At 30.3% G+C, this 8,981-nt stretch overlaps 2 long non-coding RNA genes across 3 annotated transcripts; both read right to left on the bottom strand.

The window, feature by feature from the left end:
* Positions 1–901: 901 nt before the first annotated feature.
* On the bottom strand, positions 902–2,698 carry LOC129306255 (uncharacterized). Its single transcript, XR_008592180.1, has 3 exons — positions 2,592–2,698; positions 1,959–2,061; positions 902–1,174 (listed from the first exon to the last, which is right to left on the bottom strand). It is a non-coding gene; the product is annotated as an uncharacterized LOC129306255 (long non-coding RNA).
* A 2,817-nt stretch (positions 2,699–5,515) lies between these two features.
* Positions 5,516–7,514, bottom strand: LOC129307523 (uncharacterized). 2 transcript variants are annotated; one of them, XR_008592425.1, is made up of 3 exons: positions 7,359–7,514; positions 6,732–6,831; positions 5,516–5,781 (listed from the first exon to the last, which is right to left on the bottom strand). It is a non-coding gene; the product is annotated as an uncharacterized LOC129307523 (long non-coding RNA). The 2 variants fall into 2 exon arrangements; XR_008592419.1 differs by lacking the exon at positions 5,516–5,781 and adding an exon at positions 5,906–6,195.
* Between the last annotated feature and the right edge of the window lie 1,467 nt (positions 7,515–8,981).

The following is an 8,981-nucleotide window of genomic DNA, read 5'->3' on the forward strand; positions in this document are numbered from 1 at the left end:
TACAGATTATTTTGTAGAGAAGTTAAAGTCATACATATGAGAATTCAAATGATGTAAAACAACTAAATTACATTAACGCCCTTGAATTTATCTCACCTTCCACATCATCGAACATCTAACAATAATAGATATTGTAACAATTGGAAAAAGTCTAAAGAAACAAAAAAGTACTTAACAATATACATATATCACTCAACCCTATGCTTAAGTTTATATGAAAAGTCTAATGAAAAAGCCATTGCATCCGTTTGAACATATTACACAGTTTCAATACATACATGCATACATGCTACACGAACATACATACATACATATGAAAATGAATATATAAAGTCAAATAACCATAGGTTAACCTTTGGTAAGTCATTGATTTTGGTGAGTAAAGATTAACAGGTGATAATGAAGATCCAATAAAGCGTTTGTCATTAGTCCCACATTGAGGATCCTCACAAGTGGAATAAGGTTTATGAGTGTGAGGATATCTCCCACCTAACTAATAGGCTAGTCTTTTAAAATGGAAACTTCTTTTGAATTTGTGCCCATATGACAGCATCTTTATTGTCTCCATCCTCAACTCCAACATAAACTTTATTAGGCTTCACAATCAGCAAACATTGTCACAAACATCAAAATATTCCAATTTATGCTCCTCTGTCCATTCATCAAGTTTAAATAATATTAGGTTTAGATGAGATGGAGAGCAAAACATGTTCACAAAAAATGACCATATAATGTTGAATAGATCTCATAACTACAAGAATTTATATCAAAAACGCGGATGACTAGCCAAGGGTAAAACTTATTTAATAAGTTATATCATCCTTGGGCCATTATAAATTAATTCACCCTTTAAATTATGTTTCATGACAAGTGACATGTAGTTCCACATTTACTCCTTTAAGATTGCTCCTGTTATAAGTTACACTAACATGTATCCCTATAAAAGCAAATAAACAATAAATTGATGATGTTAAAAGCAAAACCTGGGCTTGTAAAACACAAAAATAGTGTTCTTGTAGCAATTGCATGAGAAGAAGTGGCAAGTACTCCTTCTTAGTGCTCAAAATTAAATTCTTACCTAGTAAGAAAGGCATTAAAGGCAGGCGTAGAAGCTTGAACGACTTGCTTGATAATGTCCTTTCACATATTGTTTCATTTCTTCCAATGAAAGATGCTGTATGAACAAGTATATTGTCCAAAAGATGGGAACACATGTGGGCAACCATTCACAAGCTTAACTTTCTTCAAGGAGATTTAGAAACAATGGATTTCATGAATTTCTTTGAAAGAGAACTTTCTCTTAGAGGATCATCATCTAAAATCAAGTACACTCTCATAGGCCCCATGGATACTTCACTATCTATTCAAGTGATAATTTTTGCAGTTGCAAAGCATAATTTTGAAGTGTTTGAACTTAATCTTCATTATAATATTGAAGAAACTTTAACTTCGCATCTTTGCCTGTTTAATTCTACAATAATAACTCAATTATATATCAGAACGAAAGGCCAAAAACTTATACTTCCATTTCTAATTTGCTTATCAAGCCTAAGGCTATTGAATTTATGGGGTATCACCTTCACCAATCAGCATTCAACTCAAAATCCATTATACGAGTCTACTGTTCTTGATTGGATAATTGGCTTGTACCATTTGTTCTTCTGTCAACCCATTGCAGCTATAATTTGGTCTTCAACAAAAGGCAAGTTTATCAAATTTTATAAACTTATTTTGTTAAAGAATAATTAGAATAATATGACCACAAAACAATATCAAATGATCTTAATTTGTTGTATGTGTTTGCTGCATGGAGATGATTTATCTAATGAACTTACATGTATTTCAACCAGAATTCTTTGCATATAAGAATCAAGAAATGTTATAAAGGTTTAACCATGTGATTGAATATATATATATATATATATATGAATTTAGAATTGAAATACACATTAGTGTACCTTTGGTATATCATTGATTTGATAGGCATAGTATACACAGGCCATAATATTGAATGAAATTTTTATCCTCTTTCGCTTCTTCATCATCGTATCCTTTGCCAAACTTCATGGTTAATAATGAGAGAAAACAAATACCCACACAATCAATCGATTTCTCCTTAAACCAAGCTAACTAGAATTGAATAGAAAACAAAAAAAGAAACACAGACATTCATGAACAAACAAGGCAAAACCCTTCCTAACCAAATTAGAAAAACGCATCAAGTGTAAAACCAACAACTTCAAGAGAAACATATTCTTATTTTGTTTGCACAAATTGTTGAAATTAATTTTCTCCACCATTTTGCAGAAGTTTTTCATTTTTTGACCCCCAAATGCTGGCTTCTAGATCTATCCTTGTAAGCAATTCAGAGACACCTAATTCCGAAAACCAATCACAACCCAAAATGACTTATTGCAAAGAAGCAAAAGGACATCACCAAAATTTCAATGAGGAAGCTTCCAACCATCCTCACCATAGACATCGAATCACAAGCTTGCAGAATCAAATCCACATGAACTCATCAACTACAAAGCATTTCATACTAGATCTAGATAAAATTGCAATATTTGATGATTTTAAGCGAAACATACCTCCATCACAACTCAAGAAATCCAGATCTGAGTGATTCATCTTTCGATTTCCAGTCCATCACCATGCACATACACATGGACCCAATAACACCCACGCCTTCCTCAAACCCACCCACGTGAAGAACGCTGGGGAGAGAGTAATCAAGATTCCCCGACCACAAACGCAAGCCAGCAACAAGCTCTATTACAAAAGGAGAGAAATTGTGGGGACTCTGCCCTCAACCACACATATAATTAATTTAATAATATATTTTTTCTAGAGAATCTTATCACGAACTTATAGGTAAACTGCTACAAGAGACACTACAAAAAAAAAACAACTGATTAGTGACGAAAAATTCCATCACTAATCAGTGAAAATTCCGTCGCTAAACAGATTAGAGACAGAATTAGTGACAGAATATTTCTGTCAATAAAAACACTGTCACTAATTCATTAGCGATGAAATTTTCAATTGATGGAATTGCATTCCGTCGCTAATTTTGACGTAATAGTGACAGAAATTTTCTGTCATTAAATAAAGATAAAGTTATTCTAATTTTGTGACAAAATGCATTCCATCGCTAATCCGTCACTAATTTTCCAACAAGTTTATTTTGTCGCTAGTTCCATGGCAAATTTATTAGGTGGACCAAAATATCATTGCCACATCACCCAGTAGACCAATGCCACCTCACCACCATATCACTATCACGTCATTTGTCACTAACATGTCAGATATTATTACCTTCAATTATGCCTTGGTTAGGTTTTGAACTTGCAACCTCATACTCCCATTTGCCTTTGCGTCCACCTTGTTGCCAGTTGAGCTTAAAGGAATCTTCAATCTTAATTGATATATTAAATATATAATACTTAACCACACGCGCACATATATTAATAAGTATATTATTTTAATTATTATTAAATATAGTATTTAAATTTACTTATTTTTTAACATTATATTTATTTATTAATATGAAAAAATTAATTTCTATATAATAATTATTTCTATTATATTTTATTTAAAAAAATTATTTTTGATAATAAATTTAGTATTAAATTAAAAAATATTTTATTATCATTATATATTATATTATAATTTGTATCTATATAATATATAATATTTTAAATTTTTATTTTATAATTATTTTATTTTTTTAAATAAGAATAATTAACTACACAATTTAAATTATTATTAATAATATACAAATAATTTAAAATAATATATTATTTTAAATTATAATTTTTAAATTATTTATTTATAGCATAGTAATAAATTATATATAAATATATATATTATAAGCAATTAAATTAAATTAAAAATAATTCATGACAGAATTAGTGATGAAATTATGACAAAAGCTTTGTAACAATTTTCTGTCACAAATTCTATCACTAAATCGGAATACGATATCCTAACCATTAGTGATGGAATTTTTCATCGATAAATTCTATCAGTAAATTATTTCTGACAAATTAGCGATAGAATAATGATAAAATTTTAGTGACAGAACATTCCGTCGTTAAATTTTATTGCTAAATTAGTGACAGAATTAGCTATGGATAAGCAATGGATTAACAATGAAAATTTATTCCATCACTTAATTCCGCCGCCAATCCACTATTTTTTTGTAGTGAGATGTGTGCCCGTGTACCTATAATTATGTGCGTTTGTGTTTGTGTGTGGGGCTAAGAGAAAGAGAATAAGTTTAGATTTAGGACTTTTGATAATGATTATTTATTATAAAGTAGCGAAGAGTTTAAATTTTCAAATATACATTTTATATAATCAGATACATTGTATATTTGAAAATAAATCAATTTCACTACCTCAAAAGAGGCACGCCTAATGCTAAATTGATCTTCTCATACAAAGATACATGAATACAGACCTAACCTGGTATCTAATTGCTCCTTTCCTTATGTTGAGTTTCTGCCAATACAAGTATAAAAGGAATTAAGAGTAGTTATGGAATGACATATAATGAAGAAGATTTTTTCAGAAAAATCTTAAGCAAAAGTTATGTGAAAAAAAAATGGCTTAAGAAAGGTAAAAAGAAAATAAATCTTGCAGAATTGTATTATTTACAAGATCTTCCATTTTTTTAAATGTATATAGACAAGAACAATAATTTTCATTTCTATTTCTCACTTATTATGTTGACTCACTCCATTCCTTTACTTATAAAATATTCAATATACAAACTTAATAAAAATAACATTTATATACATTGGAAAAACAAAACTCTAACTAAAAATTATTTGTGTAAGCCAAATGCAGAGATGAGTCCTCCTTGATTTTGGTATATGCACATAATTATGTTAGTATAAATACAATGATGTAATCCACAAGACATTTTTTATGGCCTTAATTGAGCTCATTACTGGATTATCTTCACTTCTTTATCGTTAAAAGAATGTAATCCTTCAATTGTTAGCATATTATTCTCGATAACTTGCATGAAAATGCCTTTCTAGGCCGATCATTTATGTCAATCTACTAAACAATCAAAGCAACCAATCGGATGGTTTCATTATTATAATTTAAAAAGGAAAGGAAATAATCTCACAACGCACTTCTTTGTACTTCTTGTTTTAAATGATACTCTGTTTTCGAAACCCATGCCAAACTTTGAGAAACAAAACTTGACAATCCCACGCGAGATGGAAATACACATAAATTTGCACATGATTATTTTGTAGCGAACTCAAAGTACATATGAGAATTCAAATGTAAAAGAACTTCAATTACGTTAATACTCTTGAATTCTTCTCCACCTTCCACCTCATAGAACATCTGATAATAATAAACATTTTAGCCATTACAGCAAGTCCAATTAAAGAGATAAAAAGTACTTGACAACATACCTACATTATTCCACTCTATGCTTGAATTTATATGTAAAGCCCAATGAAAAAATTATAGTTTGAAGAATCACACACACATATGAAAATGGAAAATATGATGTCTTATAACTATTGATATAGATTTCGTCTGTCTTTGATTTTGGTGAGCAAAGATTCAATAAAGCAACTAGAGTATCTCCATCCTAATCACCAACATAAACTTTATTAGGCTTCACGATCTCAACATTCATAAGTTAATTCAGCAATCAAACCTAAGCTTCTATAACACAAAATACTGTTCCCGTGACAATTGCATGAGATACAGCTACAAGTATTCCTACTGAGCGCTCTACATTTTCACCTGTAGAATAAAGCATGTAAGGCACACAAATCACAATCACTAGACAAAGAAAACAAAGCAAGCAAAAAAAATCTACTACGTTATTATCGCTATAAGATAGAAAAAGGAAAGGAACTTGATAATTTGTCTTTGGAATACAAATTAATGCACTACCTGCAATCAATTTTTTTTTTTTTTTTGAATTAACAAAAAAACCCCATAGATTTGCGAGTTTGTAGTAGACCATAAATATAGTGTCAGTCATGACTGCATGACTAGCTGTCGCAAACACCCTAGACACATGGTCTAGCTTGAAATCACAGATGAAGGAATAGGACTTTGTTTCCTAGTCAGAACTCCATGTGTCCTAGTAACAGAGGTGGTTAATGTTTTCTGGTTGGTTCATTAGGAACCCATGGATCAGTCTCAATAAACCTATAAAACACAGATTTTAGTGATAAGGACATAGTTGAAAAGTATAAGCAACTAAAAAGTCTAAATGTTAGATGTATGATAGTCCCACATCAAGCAATTAGAGAAGTAATCACAACTATATAAGTGTGGGGTGAGTCCTTCCATAGCAGCTTAAGCTATTAAATGTCACATTGAGTCCCAAATGTACATTTCAGGGAGTGAAATCCCATCGTAGTTACATAATCAAAACATTGAATTCTTGGATAAGTTATATTTAATGGCTGTATTCTGTTCAATCACATCAATCTTCTATGGACAAAAAGAATATTGTAATCAAATTCTCCATTTCTTTTTTTTTTTTTTTTACTCTTTCTTTACAAGATTGGATATTACCAAATTAAAGGAGAAATAAAAGTGGGTAGCAGAGCAACAAGGCTTCCTTTATAGAGAATTTTTGCACAAACTTGCTGGATACTGTGGAAGAATATCAACATAACAAGTTTTTTGAGTGTAGGTGTGTGTGTGAGGATTTATAATTGAACTACACATTAATGTACCTTTGGTATATCGTTGATAGGATAGGTATAGTAAACAATGGCCATAATGTTGAATGAAATTTTTATCCTCTTTCGCTTCACCATTGTATGCTTTGCCAGACTTCACGGTTAAAAATGAGAGAAACAAATACCCACACAGTCAATTGATTTCTTCTCAAATCAAGTCAGCCAAAATTGAAAAGAAAACAATAAGCAAACGCAAACATTCATGCACAAACAAGGGAAAAAACTTTCTAACCAAGTTAGAAAAACATCAAGTGAAAAACTAACTTTAAGAGAAAAATATTCTTATTTTGTTTGTAAAAATTGTTGAAATTAATTTTCCCCACCATTTTGCAGAAATTTTTCTTTTTTTGGCCCCCAATTGCTAGCTTCTAGATCCATCCTTGTAATCCATTTAAAGAAACCTAATGACGAAAACCAATTGCAACCCAAAATGACTTAACACAAGGAGAAACACCACCAAAATTTCAATGACGAAGCTTCGAAATCCCAACCATCCTTACAGTAGAGATCGAATCACAAGCTTGCATAATCAAATTAACACGATGAACTCACCAACCACAAAACATTTCTTAGCAGATCTAAATAAAATTCCAAGATTTGATGAGTTTAAGCGAAACATACCTCCATTGCAACTTAGGAAAGCCAGATCTGAGTGATGTGCCATCAAATTGCAAGTCGAAGGGATGATCCATCACCATCCACGCAGACATTGACCCAAAAACACATGCGCCAACCACAAACTCTCTCGCATGGACAACACAGGGGAGGGAGTAACCCAGATCCACCGACCATAAATGCAAGGCACGCAACAAGCTCTCTTAGAAAAGGAGAGAAATAAAAGGGACTCTACCCTCAGCCACACATACAATTGATTTAATACTATCTTTTTTTCTCGAGTCTTATCAAGAACTTTTAAATAAATTGTCATAAGAAATGTGTGCATGTACATGTACATGCAAGTTTGTTTGCGTGGGTGGGGGGGGATAATGATTATTAATTAAACAGTAGCAGCTAGTTTAAATTTTCAAATATACAATACATCTAATGACCCTTTCCTTATGTTGAGTGTTTTACCGACAGCAATGTATAAGAAATTATGAGTGGTTATGGAATAACATATAATGAAGAAGAGTTTTTAAAAAATAAAATAAAATATAACCAAAATTTCAAACAAATAAATGGCTTTGGAAAGGTAAATAAATTTAAATCTTCCACATTAGAATTGTTTTTTTATATTCTCTTTCTTTTTCTTTTTCTTTTTTTGAAATAATATAGACAAGAACATAATTTTTCAGTTCTATTTCTCTCCTATTATTGTTGTCTCACTCCATTCTTTTACATCTAAAGCATTCAATATAAAAGCTTAATAAAAATAATTAATTTCTATACATTGAAAAAACAAAACTCTAACTAAAAATTATTTGTGTATACCAAAATGCATCAACGAATCCTTGATTTTGGTAAATGTACATCATTATGTTAGTATGATACAATGTTATCCATGTGATAATTTTTTTTATTGGAGGACAATCTCAAAGTCTTTTGCACATATATGAATGAAAGCCAATTAGAAAACTCTAGCCTACTCTCTTTTTCCTCTCTAAAATTTTCCCTTTCTCGTATTATTTTTTGCTTATATTTCCATTTGTTTTATAATTTGTGTTATATAATTACTTTCTTCTCACTTTATTATTTTACCACTAAAATATCTTTTAATAAAGTTTTTCCTCTCTTAAATAGAGGGATCTTGTTGAAAGATTTACATATATTTTGGCCAACCTTTGAAACATATATTTTTTGTAACTAAATCTTCTTAATTATGTAATTCCATAACTACTCATAATACTTTGTCAACCACTAACACTCAATATATCAAAAGAAAAAAATTAGATGCATTGTATTGAAAATTAAATAAGTTTCGCTTCTATGATTAAAAAAATCTTCAAAAGAGGCATACCTAACCTTAAACTAATCTTCACATACAAAGGCAACACCTTTCTTCTAGAAGGCTATTCACAAATCATTGGTCATCAAATTCATTAAATAGGTTATTTTGAAAAGTATTATGCAGCTGATAAGTAGATATTTCACTTAAATAAATATATATTTTCTGCTCTTTTATTTTCTCATTAATTTGTAAATTGATAGAAATTGGAATATAATACCTCACTAGTGATTTTTAGGGCATTTCCAGGCTAAAGAAGCAAAAATATCATATAAAAAGCCAAAAAAATGCAAAGACTA

This window comes from Prosopis cineraria, unplaced genomic scaffold, assembly GCF_029017545.1.
Source record: "Prosopis cineraria cultivar Desert tree isolate PC_DT_omini unplaced genomic scaffold, ASM2901754v1 PC1, whole genome shotgun sequence".
Taxonomy (NCBI): Eukaryota; Viridiplantae; Streptophyta; class Magnoliopsida; order Fabales; family Fabaceae; genus Prosopis; species Prosopis cineraria.